The 16,805-nt window shown below is 42.3% G+C and overlaps 1 protein-coding gene across 1 annotated transcript in view; it reads left to right on the plus strand.

Annotated features, from left to right (window-relative positions):
• Window positions 1-1,146: 1,146 nt before the first annotated feature.
• Window positions 1,147-16,805, plus strand: part of Glut1 (Glucose transporter 1) — an 85,171-nt gene continuing 69,512 nt past the window's right edge. The window contains exons 1-2 of the mRNA XM_065864398.2: window positions 1,147-1,286; window positions 2,606-2,884. The gene's annotated coding sequence lies outside the window, so the exon portion shown is untranslated. The remainder of the gene's footprint in view (window positions 1,287-2,605; window positions 2,885-16,805) is intronic.

The raw sequence follows: 16,805 nt of genomic DNA on the forward strand, positions 1-16,805 counted from the left end.
TTTTTAAGGGAGTGATGCAGCAGCCCGTAAGTCACCAACATCTGTGTCCAAAACACAGAGCAAACAAAAAGCATAAAATACTAATAAAATGATCTCGAAAACCGATACGGGGCCAAGTTGCATTTGGCACCTTGGCACGGGGCATTCCTGTACAGTGGTGCCCGCATAAGGTGGCTGCACGTCCAACAAGTTTTCGATTCTGCGGGTCGCAGGCAGCTGCCTAAGGGATCTAAATGCCTTTCGAGATCCTTGGGTTATTATCCTGCAGCTCTGCTAATTTGCACCTTGAGAGGCTGTTCGAAAATCCGTTTAAGAGCACCTTATGCAGGTCCTTTGTTCGCCGAAGTGGCCATGTGTTCTAATGCCACTCCTCCAAGGAGTTGACAGATTGATGAGCCCGATTGGCATATTTGAAGTGCCGGCCACTCGAGTAATCCATTTGATTACCATCATCATCGGCAGCCCTCTATGAATTGCCTGCCCAAGGGGTTATTCAACATGCAAATTGCGATTATGGAGGTAGTCGGTAGATTTCAAGACTCTGTATATGATATGCGCGTTAAAACTTTGCCAAACAATGCTGGGTAATTATTTCCGATCTTCTGAATTGGATTGTAATATTTTACATTTACACATCAATTTAAAATTTGAATAACAAGAAAATATTCAAAATTTATGCAAAATGATTAAAGAAGTAACAGTGCCAAGGAATTGCGAAAGGAGTTGGATAAATATGTCCAAGTAATTTCGGTTTGTTACTTTCTGCAATCCTTTTTATAAAAAATGTAGAGCGTAAATCGTGAAATAAACATTTTTAAAAATAGTACTTTCTTCCATTTTTTTCACTTAAGAAGGTGATTTATTCGAGTAGTCGGATATATTTAAAAAAATTAAAAGTGCGTATAAAGCCCTAAAAGCTCCCAAAAGCGCTCGCATGCAACACTGCGATTTCGCAGGTCCTGGCAGCTGTCGGAAAGCAACCCTGCGCCAAGTGGGCAGCCCCAACAAATAACGGTTATCGGGACATTTTCTCCGGCGGAGAGACGCCTACGTAGAGAAGGACGGCGAGTCCTGCGAAGGAAACTCAGCCGGAATCGCACACCTGACATTCATGTTGTGGCCATTCTGGCAGTCAGACGTGTGGATCGCAATTCCGGAAAACCCAGAGCCGAGAACCCGAGAGCCCCAGTGCAAAGTGGAGGACAAGTCTCCCACAGATTCTCCGTCCGTGAACGGTTTACAATTGCGGTTTACGGTCCGCGCTAACGGGGTTTTTCCGACTAATAGTGAGTGTGATTTTCGAGCCGAGAAGAGGTGCTAGATTGCTGGGAAAATGGGAAAGCCACACAGAGAAAAGAAAACCTTTCGTTCGAAATCCCAGCATGTGCTATGGCCCCAGGGGGTGGTGACTGGGTGGGTGGGTGTTTCTGGATGGGGATGTCCTGCCATTCGAGAGCAGCTCTACTTATTGATTGAGCTTTCCCCGCTCTCTCTTTTTCTCTCTCGGAAAAATACTGGTACTTTCTTTTGGGGAGCGCGAAAAAGCTTTTGTCCGTTTTCCCGCTGCTACTGCTGCTTGCCTTGGGTGAATTTTTCAGCAATTTTCATTTTCAGTTTTCTCCCGACTGTTTTAGGGCGGTTCCGCAAGCAGCAGCGAATCCTGCGATTTAAGTGTGCTCCACTCGAACGCGTATGAAAATTCCGCTTTTCCATACAAAAATATATAACTAACTTTACTTAAATATTAAATAAAATAACCGAGCAAAGCTCAAACATTTTGCCGCAAAAAACATGAAAAATGAAAGTCGAAAAGCAGCCAGGATAATGAATATGAAAATATTATGACAAAAAGTGTTGTTATTGTTTAAGTGTGTGGCCTGCTTTTGAGCGTGTGTGCGTGTGGCTCCTTTGTGCTTGTAAAATTCAATAAAATGCGAAGGATTGCAATTGCCAAAATGGCAAATTACAACAAAATGCGCACATACACAGCGAAATTTGTCAGAACACAAAATTTGGCCAGTGTGTGCGCGTAGTTTTGATTTTCTCTGCGGGCTCTGTGGCTTACTCTTTGGCTTTCACTGTATTGGTTTGTCTGTGTCGCTGTGTGCGCGCCTGTGTGTGTGGCTCTCTTGTATCTGTGTGAATGTCCTTCGCTGCTTACGTACGCAGACTGAGTGACTCGATTGAGGCGGCTGCCTGAATGGCTGGCAGGTCCTGTGCTCCTTTTTCCTTTTTCCTTTGTGGAAATGAATGCGTATTCAATGAGCAATGAAATCCGTGACACATTCGCGCCTTCGCTCTCTCTTTTCGCCTTTCCGCAGGACCTCCCCGTGCATTTCCATTGCCATTTCCATTTTCATTTTCCATTTAATTTATTTTTTATTACTCGGAAGGGCCCGCCTTTGTTCTTTGCCCAATATCCGTTTTAAATAAAAGCGACATTAACACCCATAACCTTCTGACATTCGTCTGTCCCTCGGACTTAAATGCTCACTCAGCCAGAGAGAACTTGCCACATGTGCCGCCCTCCGCACCCCACATCCTTTATCCTTTGGCTGTCCTGCCTGCCTTGAGAATTCCTCTGCAATTCCCGTGCTAATTCCAGCTCGAAAGTTAACCCATTAATTGGCTGGCAGAGTGTTCGCGTGAGTGGGCCGCAATAATATCAATAAATGCCTTAGCAATAACTATGCCAACTGCAGTTCGCTCTAAACTCAACTAAACCAAACTAAACCCAACTAATCCAAACTAAACCAAGCCAGAGACCAAACAAAATAGAGAAAAACTTGTTGAAGTACTTGATTGATGTGTGTGCCCAATTGGCTGCCGAATTGAGCGAGCGAAAAGCGAAAAGGAAAAGGAGTCTCCGCTGCCTGGGAAAAAGGTGAGTCAACCGACTGTCTGTTTATATTAAGATTGGGAAAGCTGCGGGGAAAACCAAGCTGGCAAAATTGCTGGCATTTTCCGCCTTGCAGCTGAAGTGCAGGGGAACTTTTAGTCAACCAGGCTTCAAAAGCTTGAGAACTATCTCTGATTATCATGTTTACTCTCTCATAAAATGGTATTGGATCAGCCTAAGATGATGCGTTTTTAAATATGTGTTTTAAACGAGACAGTAGTAAGGTTTTCAAAGGCGTTTTTTCACTTATTCAATGTTTTCTGTATATCACCTATATATTATATTTCAGTTTTCAATAGGTAGCAGTAAGGACCATATTTTTGGGATCTATTTTAAATGGTATCCCATATAAAAATTTTCTCGTAGACCTCGTAGATTTATTTATAAGAAGATTTTTCAAATTTAAAATATTGCTTTAACTTATCAATCCTATAAAGAATGGAAAGTCCAAATAACGAGCTGTCCGTATGCATTTTTTAGGGCTTTTAATCACTTATTCAAAGTGTAAAGCGAGGGGACTACGAGTTTTTTAATGAAAGCCCATATAGAAGAAATATAGACCTCATTTCGACCGCCCACCGAAAGCCAAACACAAGAATTAATTACTCACTTCCCAGGACCACCACTCCGGACCAAAAATAAACCCGAATTTGGGTCTCCCTTCGGTTTTCAATCAGCAATCAGCGGGAATAAAAAGTTGTGAACTCTCAGGGCCAGTCCCAGTCCCAGTCCCATTTCTCCCTGCCAAAATATCCATTTGCGGATTAGGCATCGGCATCGGGATCGGCATCCTTGCCAGCAAATTTATCCTTTATAAACAGCCGCTGGTCCTGCAAAAAGGGTTCTTCCAGCATGTAGCATAATTTGAAGTGCACACACACTTCCGTCGGCCGTCGGAAAATATTGTTTGGCATTTTACAACAAAGTCTATTAATAAAAATAAGCAAAAATCACTGGGCGTCCGAGAAATTGACCCGAAAGTAGAAGAAAAGCCAGCGAGCAATTTCCCGGCCAGCAAACTTCAGCGAATCAAGTTGGCCAAGAAGCGTTTTTGCGTTTACTTAAGCAATCAACTCGACCTCAAACACACACTCGCCGAGCCCTGTTTATGTGGTATATATATTTTTTCGTTATATTATAACAACTAAAGGAGGCCGCAAAGTTTGTGTGCACACGGGGAAGAGGGGGAAAAACCGGGGAAAACGGGGAATCCCTTTGCCATCGAAACGAATTTGGAGCAGAAATCGCACTGCATTTGTGGGTATCTCCCTGACATCTTCGCATGTGTGCGTGCGTGTGCCTGCCTGTTTGCTTGTGTGCGGCAGGCAAATAAAACATTTGCTTTTTCCCAAGTTTGTTTAGTTTTTCAATTCATTCTTTCGGTTTCGAAAATGGAATCAGAATCTGGATGCGAATCTGAATCTGAATCCGGCGAAACATTTACACGCGTGCATAACAAAGGACGTGCAAATTCTCACGTCAACACACACATAAAGCAAATCGCAAACACACACGGGCACGGCTAACGCACACACTCGCACACACGCACGGGCAATGTCAACATGTGTAGCACACTTTTTGGGGCCTGGCATTATTTGCACCTTTCGCCTTTCCTTTCGCTCCTGCGCTATCTGCCGCTCTTATTTTTCTTATTTTCCGCACTCTCCTTTTTCGGGGTTTTCCCAGAAACTTCAAAGCTTTATTTTCCGCACTGCGAGAAATCATTAGTGTATCGTGATGATTGTTAATCTAGAGGTGATTAATCTACAATTTAATAAAAATACGTTTCAAAAGTAATCTTTCTTTTCTTTTTTATGAGATTATCCATCATTTAAATTCCAATTTAAGTTCCTTTTTTAATCAAAATCATTACCATTATCTAATCATTTATCATTGTCAAATCCATTATCTAAATCATTGTTTATCAACATAAAATTCCAAAAGGTTTATTATTTTATTAGGGATTACTTTTTTTTATTTTATCTCAACACTTTATATAATGTTTAACTTTACTAAGACTTCCTCTCTGTGTATTTCTCCCTTTTGTTGTTATTTAGTGCCTTCGTTGTTGGCTTTTATGCTCCTGCCCTTACTCAGCCTTCTCCTTTATTTGGTTGTATGTGTTCTTTCGGGTCCTGCGATTTGTATCTGGCTATCTGCGAGATACTCGCCATCCCCTGGCCTCCACTTGGCTGCAGTTATCCGCTTTCGGAGCCCTTTTCCGAGCCCCTTTTGCGGTTCCTTTATGATGGGCGCATAAAATATTTGTCATACATTCTTGACGAAATCCGTCGGAGGCTGAGGGCTCCGACTTATATGGGCAAATGGCCCCCATTAATGGCTGCCTGCAATCCTTTTTCGGCCACGCCCCAGTGTGCATAATCCACGGATCCGTGCCGAAAAATTTCCCATCTGTCGCAGGCCATCTATCTATATATCTTTGTATCTAGCGTCTCGATGTCGCGTTTAACGATCTGTGTCATTTACACTTTTTGACAATAAAGTCGCGGATGGGGATGGGGATGAGGCGCAGGAGCAGGAGCAGGATTCGTCCCGAATCCCTTCCTTTGGGTCGCCGTGTCAAAGTAAAAATATTTGCCTCCAATTCGCTTGACTGCATGCACGTTCCGAGGTTCTGAGGCTCCATCGCTCCATGTACAGGCTGCAGGGATCCCCAACCCCTCGGATATCCACCGCGGATTGGATTGGATTGGATCGAGGCTCCTTTTCTCCGCTGTTGACTTTTGGTCGGGGACGCTTTGACGTCGATTACGCAAAGCCAATAATGAAATGACTTTGGGGTTTTGATTGGCAAAACATTGCGGGCTATAAATGCGCACACACAACGCCCCCAGTGTGTGGGAGTGTGTGTGGATGCGTATTCGAGAGACTGTGTGTGTTTGCGCTAAAATTCACGCTCTATTAATAGCGCTTTATGCGACCCCAAAACATCGACACCGCCAACAGGACTCTCCATTGTGACTGCTCCGTGTCAACATTTACTCGGCTTCGGCCTTCGATTGCCATATTAATTAGCCACCAATCAAAGGTCCAAGTGTAGGGCTACTCAGAATATTACAGGCCACAGAGACGGAAAAATAACTGAATATGTTTTTAATCCAATAATTTATTTTACACATAGTTAGAGGGACCTATCTAAACGTTTATATGGACTAGATATTATATAATATAAATTTATATAAATATATTATATAATATAAACTTTCTTTTATTACATAGAAAGTTATTTTGCTTAGTTTTTCAATAAAAGCTTTTGGGTTATAGAGAGAAATATTATTTTTATTGGCAATTATGTTCGTAGTACAGATATTTTTGGAGAAAGCGTAACCTTCTCCTTCTTGACTATAAATAAATATGCCATGCTTGCTTCTCGAATCCGTTTAAATTGTCTTCTTATTTATGTGTTTTGAACAAGGTGCGTTTCTCCCTTTCTCCTCCTCCCTTCTCTACTTTCTCCACCCTGAGATCTACCCCTTTTTTGCCTCCCTAGAAAGCTAGCGAGATTCGCTTTTGGCCATAAACAAGCCTTCTTTAGTGAGTCCCAGCGACCGGGCGCTTAATAAATATATCTCAATCGTTTAAACGCGGCAAATGGCGCCTGTACCGCCCCACCGCCCCCACCACCAACCTGCCACGCCCCTGCCCCTTTCTTTTTATATAGACATATATATATGTACATAAATCTATGCATGGCATGCCTGCTCATTGCTGGCAAGCGATCCGATGCCCTGAATGTTTACATAACGCCGTGGCACAAAAGCTGTAAGCCAAAACCAAAAGTCGAATGCCTGAATGGTCGCCATCTGTCTGGGTGTGTGTCTGTATCTGTGTGACTGTCTGTCGGTGTGAGCCTTCGTGTGTCTGTGTGCGGCATATTTAGTTACCTATATGCGAGCATGATTTGATATCGCATGAATTTTATATAAAAATAAATATAAATATAAACATAAATCGCAATTGGCTTGCACACAAAAGTCGAGCGATTGGCGGGCTCAGCACTTCTTTGGCCCCTTTCCCCATCTTATACCCGGTAATTTGGAAGTAATAGGGGATTGTACTTCAGTGGTACTGTATGTAAAATAACTCATAACAACATTATTTAAGGATCTTTTAAAAATGTTCATTCAAAGTAAAACTATAGAAGATGATTTAAAATAAAAGGCGTAATATACAAATTATTGAAATAATATATTGTACCATACTTTTTAATGAAGAGGTTTCAATCCTCTACAGATTTTTGAATGTTTTATTTTCGAATTCTGGCTTAAAATAAGTTATGATGTCTTCCATGGGCTTGAGATAATCCTGCCAAATAAGTGACTATTTGAACTTATACAAAATACTGGGTATCAGATAGTCGGGCCATAGTTCTCTCCAATTCCCCCTATATTTGACTGGATTTTATAAATAACATTTATTTGGCTCATTTGGCTGTTTATGGGCAAAAACATCTCGAAGCTCCTGGCCGGGTCGCTTATCGTAATTACAATCTCATGTAAGCGATTCGCGCGATGCTGTTGCACAACTCTGAGGTCATAAAGTCGGGCTACTTTTGGCCAGATATAGATATGGTTATGCCCTATACTACGCTATATAGTGGTGTGGTATAGGTAGGGAAGGACCGCACAATGCAGCAGGCAACTAAATTAGACGGCATTTGAATGCGGCTCGTCCTCTACTTGGCCCAAAAGCTCCATCTATATACTTTTTTTGTTCGGGGTTAGTTGTTGGTCAAACGCTTGGGGAATAATAAATAAGTATGTGTATGGGTGTGCGGTCTTTGTGCCAGAAAATAGAAAAAAAATGGGGAAAAATATGCATGTTGTCCCGGCGTTTTCATAGCTCATTTGGGCAGCCTCCTTTCGCATAGGTCAGTCAAGCGTGTTGTTGGGTTGCAGATTGTGTTTCGGGACCGGGATCCTTAGTCCTCTTGTCGATGAAGTGTGACGTTTATTAAACTCAATTTAAAAGAATGGCGGCTCATTTATTTTATTACTGCTCCTGTCAAGAGCGGCCAAAGGCTAGAGTTACCAGCAAGTGCGGAAAAGGCAAATGCCAGTTGATAGTGGCCTGTTTTCCGGTCCCGAAATTAGTAAGTGTGTCGGTTTTCCCCATATCCATCCCCATACCCGTCCCCAAGTCCATGTGTGTTTGTTCGAGGCAGAACAGCCATTTGTTATTGATATTGACAGCTGCAAATAAATGAGCAATTTACCGGGGGCCGTTTTCTTTGCCTGCCTGTGCTAAATTTAGCATTCTTCAAGCAGCATTTTTATGCCCAATGCGAGGGGTAGGGGTATTTTCTGTTTGCAGAGAACTTACCCATAAACAGTAAATATTTTGGTATCAAAATTGATAGCGATTGATTTATAAATATCAATAAATTGAATAAATATTATTTATGTGTCTGGTACTAGGACGAAATTAATGCATTGCGAATTGGCAATCAGAGTATTAACCATTTAATCAATGTTTTTGGTATAAATATTAAAAGAAATATTTAAGGATTGGTAATTGTCGGCAAAATAACATACTGAAACCAAATATTAATCTCCTCACAAGTAAAAAATATTAAGAAATTTCCCAGGCTGTAAGATATTTCCTTAGAGACTACTTAAATTATTTGTCTGAATGCAGTTAAAAACATTTTCCTCTGTCATCGTAATCTTATGATGCAATGCCATTATGAAAACGACCCCAGGCTGTTTGTGAGCATAAAATACTTCAATAATGGCCTTCTAATGGCCTTAAAGTAATTAAGCTTAGTTGACCCCGTTCGATGTGTCCTAACTGCTGTCAGAATCCTGTTGGTCTTGTTGTCCCTGCGAATTACCAATTCCTCAGTGGCCAGTCAACATTTTTTTGCGGTTGCTGGCGATGTTTTTGTCTGCCATCATCTCGAATTGTCAAAAGGTTTCTATGTGGCAAACCCCCTGTTTTCTTCTTTTTTTGGGTTTTGGGTTCGAAGAGACACGGCGCTTTTTCAGGCTCAAGCTCGTTGCGCTGCAAAGTATGCAACACTTTTTGCACTTCGCCAGTCGCGCATTTTGATAGATGAGTCCTGGCGGCCATTATGCAACACATACACATACTCGCACACCTACACATGCTGCCTCGTCTATCTGTGTGTTGGTGCGGTCCTTTTGGCATAACTCACATTGCTCACTGCTTACTTATTTACCCGAAAATGTAAAAAATTCTAGTAAAAAACGGTGCAATAACAACAGGCGGGAGAGCAAGCAAAACAAGCAACAATCCCAATCCTGAGTCCTGGCAGCAACAGCAACAATAACAACAAGGATTGTGTCACCGACAGCAAGCAGCGTGTGTAACAATTTCTCAAACAGTGCCACACATAAGTCTGTCTACCAGCTGCTATAATGTGTTTCCTGTTTGTGCTCGGCGCTCACACACCACCGGATATGAGGCGTCCATCGGAAATGTGTTTCAATGGGTGTTTTCTGGCTCCCGGTATCCCCTCCTCAGCCCCTGACCCCTGCCCCCGGTGCTCGGAGTTTTTTCCATATTTCGTTCTGTTTTTTCGGCAAGGTTGCATTCGCCGGCCACGGAGGAGCACTTGACTTGCAGGGCGTCCTCTTATCTTTGCGGCGACCAAGAAATATATGACCAGGCACCCTCGGAGGCCATTAGAAAAAACGAGTGCACGGGGAGAAAAAGGGCGTCAGTCTTTCCTTAAAGATTATATATGGCATTTTACTTGGTAAAATGTATGTTATGATATTAGCTTAAACATTGTCTGTGAAAGTAGGTTGGCCAGACTGCGGACTGTTGTCTTTCTTGTTATGCAATTGCAAAGAGTGAATATCAAAGTAATCATTATTTTTTCCTGTGTACGGCTGAGAAATGTGGGTGTGCAAAGGGGGAGTGGGTAGACATGAAGCAAGGAAGGTGGAGGTGCCACAGAAAGCGGCGTCAACTATCCAGTGTTTATACTGCCTTGCTTTTTGTCCCTTTTAATTTTTGCAGCTAGCATATTGCCAGCATCCTGCTTCCTTCGCTGCATCCCTGCATCCTTGCATCCTTGCATCCTGCCGTTGTCATTGGCAGACCCCCTATGGCTGCACCCCCCTCCACCCATGGCTCCAGTTCCCAGCAAAATTGAAAAATACGCGCGATAAAATGCTTGACATGCCACGTAATGCGTTGCAAATATATTGCCAAAGTTTTTTTGCCATTCGCCGCTGTTGTTTGTTGTTGTGACAGCACAGCGGGCAACTGGAAAACTGAAAAACTGGAAACTGAAAACTGAAATCGAGGGGCAGAAGTTTTTAACTGGGCCCCGTTATTATTCATTATTGAACTGCCAGTTTGGCCTGACACACGCCAAACGCCATGAGAAGGCGACCAAAGTGGGCAAAGTGGGCTAAATGCGCAAAATGGCCAACTGGTGAGACCCAAACCCGAAATGCAAGCCCAACTGAACTGAAAAATGCGATTGCCACTGTCCTCCGCCGCATTGATTTTTTAGTTGGTTTAATTTTGAAAGCGCAAGGCTAAAACTAATTTCGAATTATTTGGCATTGAACGCTGACTGGTCATCGAAGGGGGTGTCGAGAGGGGGAGGGGATTTGCGGGGGCGCAGCCCATTAAGTGGTCACAAAACTTTGTCCGCTGACATCCAATTTTTGGCCTTAATGGCAGCCAACTAACAAAGCAGTTAATAATGCAGTGGACGGGAAGTGAAACGGCACAGATGTGGTTCACTAAGTGGGCTCTGATTGCACTATGCAGCGGCGTTCTGGTTTTCAAATGGTCGCCATATTAAATGCAACAAATCAGAGGGTTTTTGCCATAAAAAACGTTGAGTGAGTCCATTTTGAGAAGGCCTACGAATTTTATTCTGATTTATTCATAGCATTATACATATTTTTAAAGTAAGCTTTAATACCTATATGAAATTTATAAAATCAGTCTGCATGGTTTTGTATAATTTTAAATGTACTATTAAATATCAATATTAAAACAGTAAGTTTGTTCTTCATTATTTTTAATAACATAAATTACATGTATCAAAATTCATTTTCTTTTTTAAATTTGTTAATTACATTAAATAATGGAAAAGTTGGCAATAATTGCCAGGAAAAATAAAATTTATTTGCAGATATTTTATTGAACTTCATTAATGTATACAATATTATTGAGAGCTTACTTAGAGTTTGCACAAAATTTAAGTGTATGCAAATGGTCAAAGGATTATTTATAACGCGTTTAATATAAGGGTTTTCAAGACTCAAATAGCTCAAGACTTCCTTTAGTGTTAATGCCCCTTTTCCGGGCAAGTGTTCTCGGTTGATTTAGAGATCATATCGAATCGCTTGCTGTGCCCCATATGCTGCGTCTCCGGCTGCAGTCTCGGGAAAGAAAGAGGCCATAAATATGAGGCTGGCGGCGGAGAAAGCACCTCCTTTCTCCTTTCCCATTTCTCCCATTCGAAGGCTTCGCCTTTCGCATTTCACATTTCGCATTTCGCTCGCCTTTATCGCCTTTTGGCGCTGTGCTGCCTTTGACGTCACCTTAATTAATGGGTTAATGCGACGTCGACAGCGCCGGCGTTTGGTAATTAAGCGACTTTCTGTGCCAAATGAATTATGTGTCCCTGCTCTTGGTTCCCAGTTCCCAGATCCCAGTTCGCTGCTCCCAATTCTCCCCACCAGAGCCTCCGAAACTAAACAGTAAAACAGTAATTTGGCATTGATTTAATATTTTATTTTAATTAAAATTTCGCACATTGCCAGCGAGACAAAACGTGACTCTGGCGCATTATCATGCCACAGTGTCATAAATTAATTGTACTGTGTACTGCAATTTGCCAGAGTATTCACGGCCCCCGGTTCCCGGCAATAAGTTTGGCATGGGCCACCGCTGCGTATACGTAATATTCTAGCGCCTTGATGACATGCCGCGATAGAAAACGGAACAATGAGGAGGAGCTCTCCCAGAACAGGACAATACGGCTGTGTTTCGCCTCTTCATTTACGTAATGTAAGCAATTTGCGGAAATTGCTGGCAATTTCGCAGATTAAACTGGACCCAAAGTGCAATTGGGCGCAAATTTGCAACCTCTGTTTGGGCTGGGCAAACTTTTGTGGCTCCTCGAAAAAGGAGTAGATTAAGATAATGAAGCTGCAGCTTAGAGGGGCTGGGGATGGGCTGGGGCTGGGCGCTGGGGTTCAAGAGGCCGGATGAGTTGACTGCAGTGGCAGCCACTCCATCACTTGCAAATTAAAATTAAGACGAAGATGAGTTATGGGCCCGCTCCCAAGGCGGCGATGGGAAACTCGAGCTTAATGCCGGCTCCATAAATCAGTATCCGTCGCCTCGGCTCCGATGATCAATGACTGGCGATTGAGCGAGATTGAAGGCACGTATCGAGGGTGAAATCGGGGATGGTCCACCCTTCCCTCCAGAGAAGGCAACAAAGTGTCGGGCCAACAGCTTCATCATTGAGTGTGTTTTCCGGTGGAAAAGTGGGGCAAACGGGGGTGCCAAGGTGTCTGGCATTTATGGCATGGCAAATATAACAAACAATCTGCAGAGTGATAAAACAAAAGTCGACTTTGAGACTTAGAAATTACTGCTCTTGGATCTCTTACTCTGATTTAAAATGGATCAGGTAAAATATTAAGATTCATACATACCAATATCATAGATTATATCATATCATATCAAGCCTATTATACTTAAAATACCCATATCAATATGATTTTATACTATAGTAGTACTCAATTATAGTACAAACATCCTACAATAATTGCTTGGATACTGCCATCCCCCAACTGAGTTATTAATTAAGTGGCTTACACAGTTTTATAGTGCGTTTAATCTGGAAAACCACTTAGCAGTCCGCTCCATAAATCACTGGGCTCACTCTTCTCCAACAGATCCATTTTATTTTAAAAGTCCCCGGAAAGGGATAACTGGGGATCCAACGTTGGGGCTTTAAGTGCGAACATTGATTGGTAAGACACTAATCCGTTTTTGGCAAGTGCCCGGGTCCCCAAGTTGGCAAGGTCCGATGACAAAAAGTGCAATAAAAGCGGGCAGGCTTTGCCATATATACCGTATAGCAGCCATATAGCCCCTCCCGATTTCAGCTTCTTAAATGGGGCCGCCCATTTGAGCCAGCATTGCACACTATTAGTTGCAGCTGCCAGAAGTGATGAATGTGTGAAATGTAAACTTTGTTACCGAGGAATAACAGTTCTCAGTTCTGCTGGGATGGTATAAGAGCCAAAAAAAGGATGTGGGGGAAGGGAGCAAAATGCGAATCGAAACCAAAGCGACAGACGCCTGTCGAAAATTGCAATTCTCCTTTCGCGAGTTTTCCCCTCCTTTCTCTTTTCATTTTTTTGGTTCTCCAGCCATTTCTCCTTTTTGTTCTGCGGCCGCAGTAACGAAAATCCAATTAAAGCCCCTGTCGCTGGGTGGGCGTGGCAGGGGCGGAGGGCAGGGGGGAGAGGAGGGGCAGGATATAGGGAAAACTGGGATCAGGACTCACCCTGATTGAATGTCAGTCGCCCTCTGCGATGTGTGTGTGTAATAAAGCGGAGATTGTTTAGCTTAGCCGAGCGGAAAGATGGAAAAGTCTTCGAGCTGAAATATCCTTTGTCAAAATTTCATATTCCATATCCCTTACACTCGCGGAGCTCGTAGGGAAAATAAAAGGTATTCGGTAGTTGCATGTTGCGAAGGTAATTGGATGTACTTTGAGATTGACCAGGGAAAAAGTCAAAGGTTATTGACTTAGGACTTTACAACGTAAATAAAGGTAGTTTTCGGAAGTTAATATTGGTGATAAAGGGTCTCAAAAACACTAATAACTTGAAGATATGAATTTGTATTAAATCTTTTGAATAAAGGATTTACAAATCAACAAGGAAGGACTCTATAGTCGAGTACCTCCACTATCAGATACCCCATACGAATTTTTCAAACTAAAATATCTAAACGTATTTTCTGTCCAAATGCTGGATTTATGTCTCCCAGATACCAGGCAAACAGAAAACTTAGCAAGCGACAGCTGGTAGCTAAAGATGAACTTAAATAACTGTTTATTTTCAAAATGGCGGCCCTTTCCACACTTCCTCTTCCCCTACTGACCAATAGGAATTTATCGCCATTGGAAAAAGCCGTTAGTTGAGAACCAAGCGCAGACTAAAGATGAGCAACTATGGACGGGTCATGATCTTGTCACGATCTTTTCACGAGCATGTCACGTTCATGTCACGATATGCACGCAATAAGAGTGAAATCCTATGCATTTGCATAGGCCGTGCAAAAAGGAAGCAGTCACGATGGCATCTCCAATTAGCTTCGATAAAACAAATCAGCTGATCGTTTCTCCACCTGCTAAACGTTTATGTTAGCCTGGTGTCTGATTTTAAGAAAACTAGCAATTTGTCAATTTTCTCGGCCAGCAAATAAGGCATTTTGGATTTATGACTTCTATGAATTGACATTTCAATAAGGGTTTGTGGCTCTCAGACACCAGGCAAACAGAAATTATAGCAAGTGGCAGTCGGTAGCTATAAGCAAACTTATAGAAACGTTTTTTTTCAAAATGGCGGCCCTTTCCATATTTCCCCTCCTTTACTGACCAATAGAAATCGATCGCCATGAGAAAGGACCGTTAGTTGAAAGCTAAGCGCAGACTAGAGATGGGCAACCATGGCTGCTTCACGAGTTTGTCACGAGTTTCTCACGAGTTTGTCACGATCTACACGAAATAACAGTTAAGTCCTATGTATTTGCTTAGGGCGTGCCAAAAGGAGGGAATCACGAGCTCATCTCCAAATGAGCTCTGATTAAATTGATCAGCTGATCGTTTCTACACCTGCTAAACGTTTATGTTCGCCTGGTGTCTGAAATTAAGAAATTAGCTATTTGACAGTTTTGTCTGCGAGCAAATAAGGTGTTTTGGATTTATAATTTCTATTGACTTTTTAATTTGATTAAATTTATCGGGCAATTTTCGATTTCAAATACAAGGCGAATAGAAAGCGACCTTTGGCCAATAAAAATAATCAAAACACTTAAAAGAAAATATGATAGATTGAGAAAATCCTCAAAATAAAATAATTTGTGTAATTAAAAAGAGTAATTTTTATGGATTTATGAGTTGAAAGGTCCGGCAATAAATAAATATTTACCAACTGAAGAGTACACAATATCCCCAAAAATCCGCCAAGTTTGTTTATTTAGCCCGAGTTAAGGACCTGCGCAGATTGAGGTAGTTGCTTTAATATGTTCGCGGCTCATTAACTTTTTCATTAAAAATTAATTAAAGTCGCCAGTTAATTAGGTCTAAGCGTATTTATCATTTCCCGCTCGAGTTCCACATTCCGCGGCCTGACAGCCGGGCTCCAAAAGCGAACCGAAAACTTTTGCCTTGCCAATCTCCTGCCCCCTTGGCCAACTGAGCCCCCTTCAGCACCCCCTTTTGGCCACCTCTTTTAGCCCGTTTGTAAAGTGTCATTAGTCTGGCATAAATTAGTTTCGCAAAGCGAGGGGAGGCAACATTTTTGTGGCCTCACTTTGAGCCCCCGGGCATGTGATTATTGATGAACGATCCATATCCGGATCCGGATCTGGAGGAGATGGATCCGAGAGCCCTAGACGGCACAAAGAGCGCCTTTGAAGTCCGGGCAAACAATGGTTGGCCCAGTCAAGTTGGCAAGACGCTTATGCGGCCACAAAAGCTGGGCTAATATTGTAATAATAAACAATGGGACAAGTGCCTTAATCGCAGCAGCTGATTATGTTGCCGGGGGTAAGTGGCAGTCGGGGGTTGAGACCCCTCACCAGCTTATTAGCCGGACTGCATTGTTGGCCAGGTGAGCTGAACTGGGCCATTGTCAGGAGTCCAGGATGCTCCTGCTTGCTGCCTGATGCCTCCTAAGTCCTGAATCCCTACTCCCGAGTCCTGAGTCCTGGTGACACGATTTTCACCCACGGCCAGAAGTTTTTCCAGCGCTTAATGGGGCGCTGAAGCCGAAGCTTAAACGCTCATTAGACGGCCTGGCATTAAATTAATTGGAAGCTGAAGCTGGAGCTGCAAAACTATGCACAAAATAGCAGCCCAGCTGAAAAGCAGAAAAGGGGAGCCGAGCCGAGCCGCCTGAAAGCTGAAAGGCGAAAACTTTACAAAAGGCCAAAAGTTTGATGGCAACTTTTGTAGAGCCAAAGCACTCGACTTGCATTCATTGCTAATTTGGCTTTAATTGCATAAATGTTGCGCTTTTTGTATTCGCTACACGAAAAAGGCCCGTAAAAAGGGGCCAGTGAGTGGGCCATAAATTCAGCCTGCATAAAATAAGTGAAAAATATAGGAAAATAGAAAGTAAACACTCGGAGAATAATTATGTGTATATGTGATGGATATATAAGTGGTGGGTAAGTAAATATAAGTGCACAGCCTTGATGGTAAACTATAAACGAATAATTTTAAACTTAATAGAGGAAATAATTATACTGTTCAGTCAATAAAACATGGTTAAATTTAAAACAATATTAATGCCAATCCAGTATGTTTAATCATACATCTATTATTCAGGTTTGGTTAGTTGCTGGCCCACATTTTTCACAGAAATCTCTAAATGGGTGTCTAAAAGTATGCAACAACTTGTGTTAAGTCACAATGTCTGATGAATCTATCAAGAAATACAGCGTTCACTGCATACTTTTCGGTCCCCTTCTAAATGATTCCAAACCCCAAGCTATTTTTACTCCCAGGGAGTATACCAAACTCATGTCAATCATCTTCTCAATTTGATAACGATCGCCATTTCTCCATGTGTATGCCAAGCATTTCCTGCCATTTTTTGCGTATCTCTGGCAGGCAGGGAATTTTTTGTGAAATTGTTTG

Source organism: Drosophila suzukii, chromosome 3 (assembly GCF_043229965.1).
Source record: "Drosophila suzukii chromosome 3, CBGP_Dsuzu_IsoJpt1.0, whole genome shotgun sequence".
Lineage (NCBI taxonomy): Eukaryota > Metazoa > Arthropoda > Insecta > Diptera > Drosophilidae > Drosophila > Drosophila suzukii.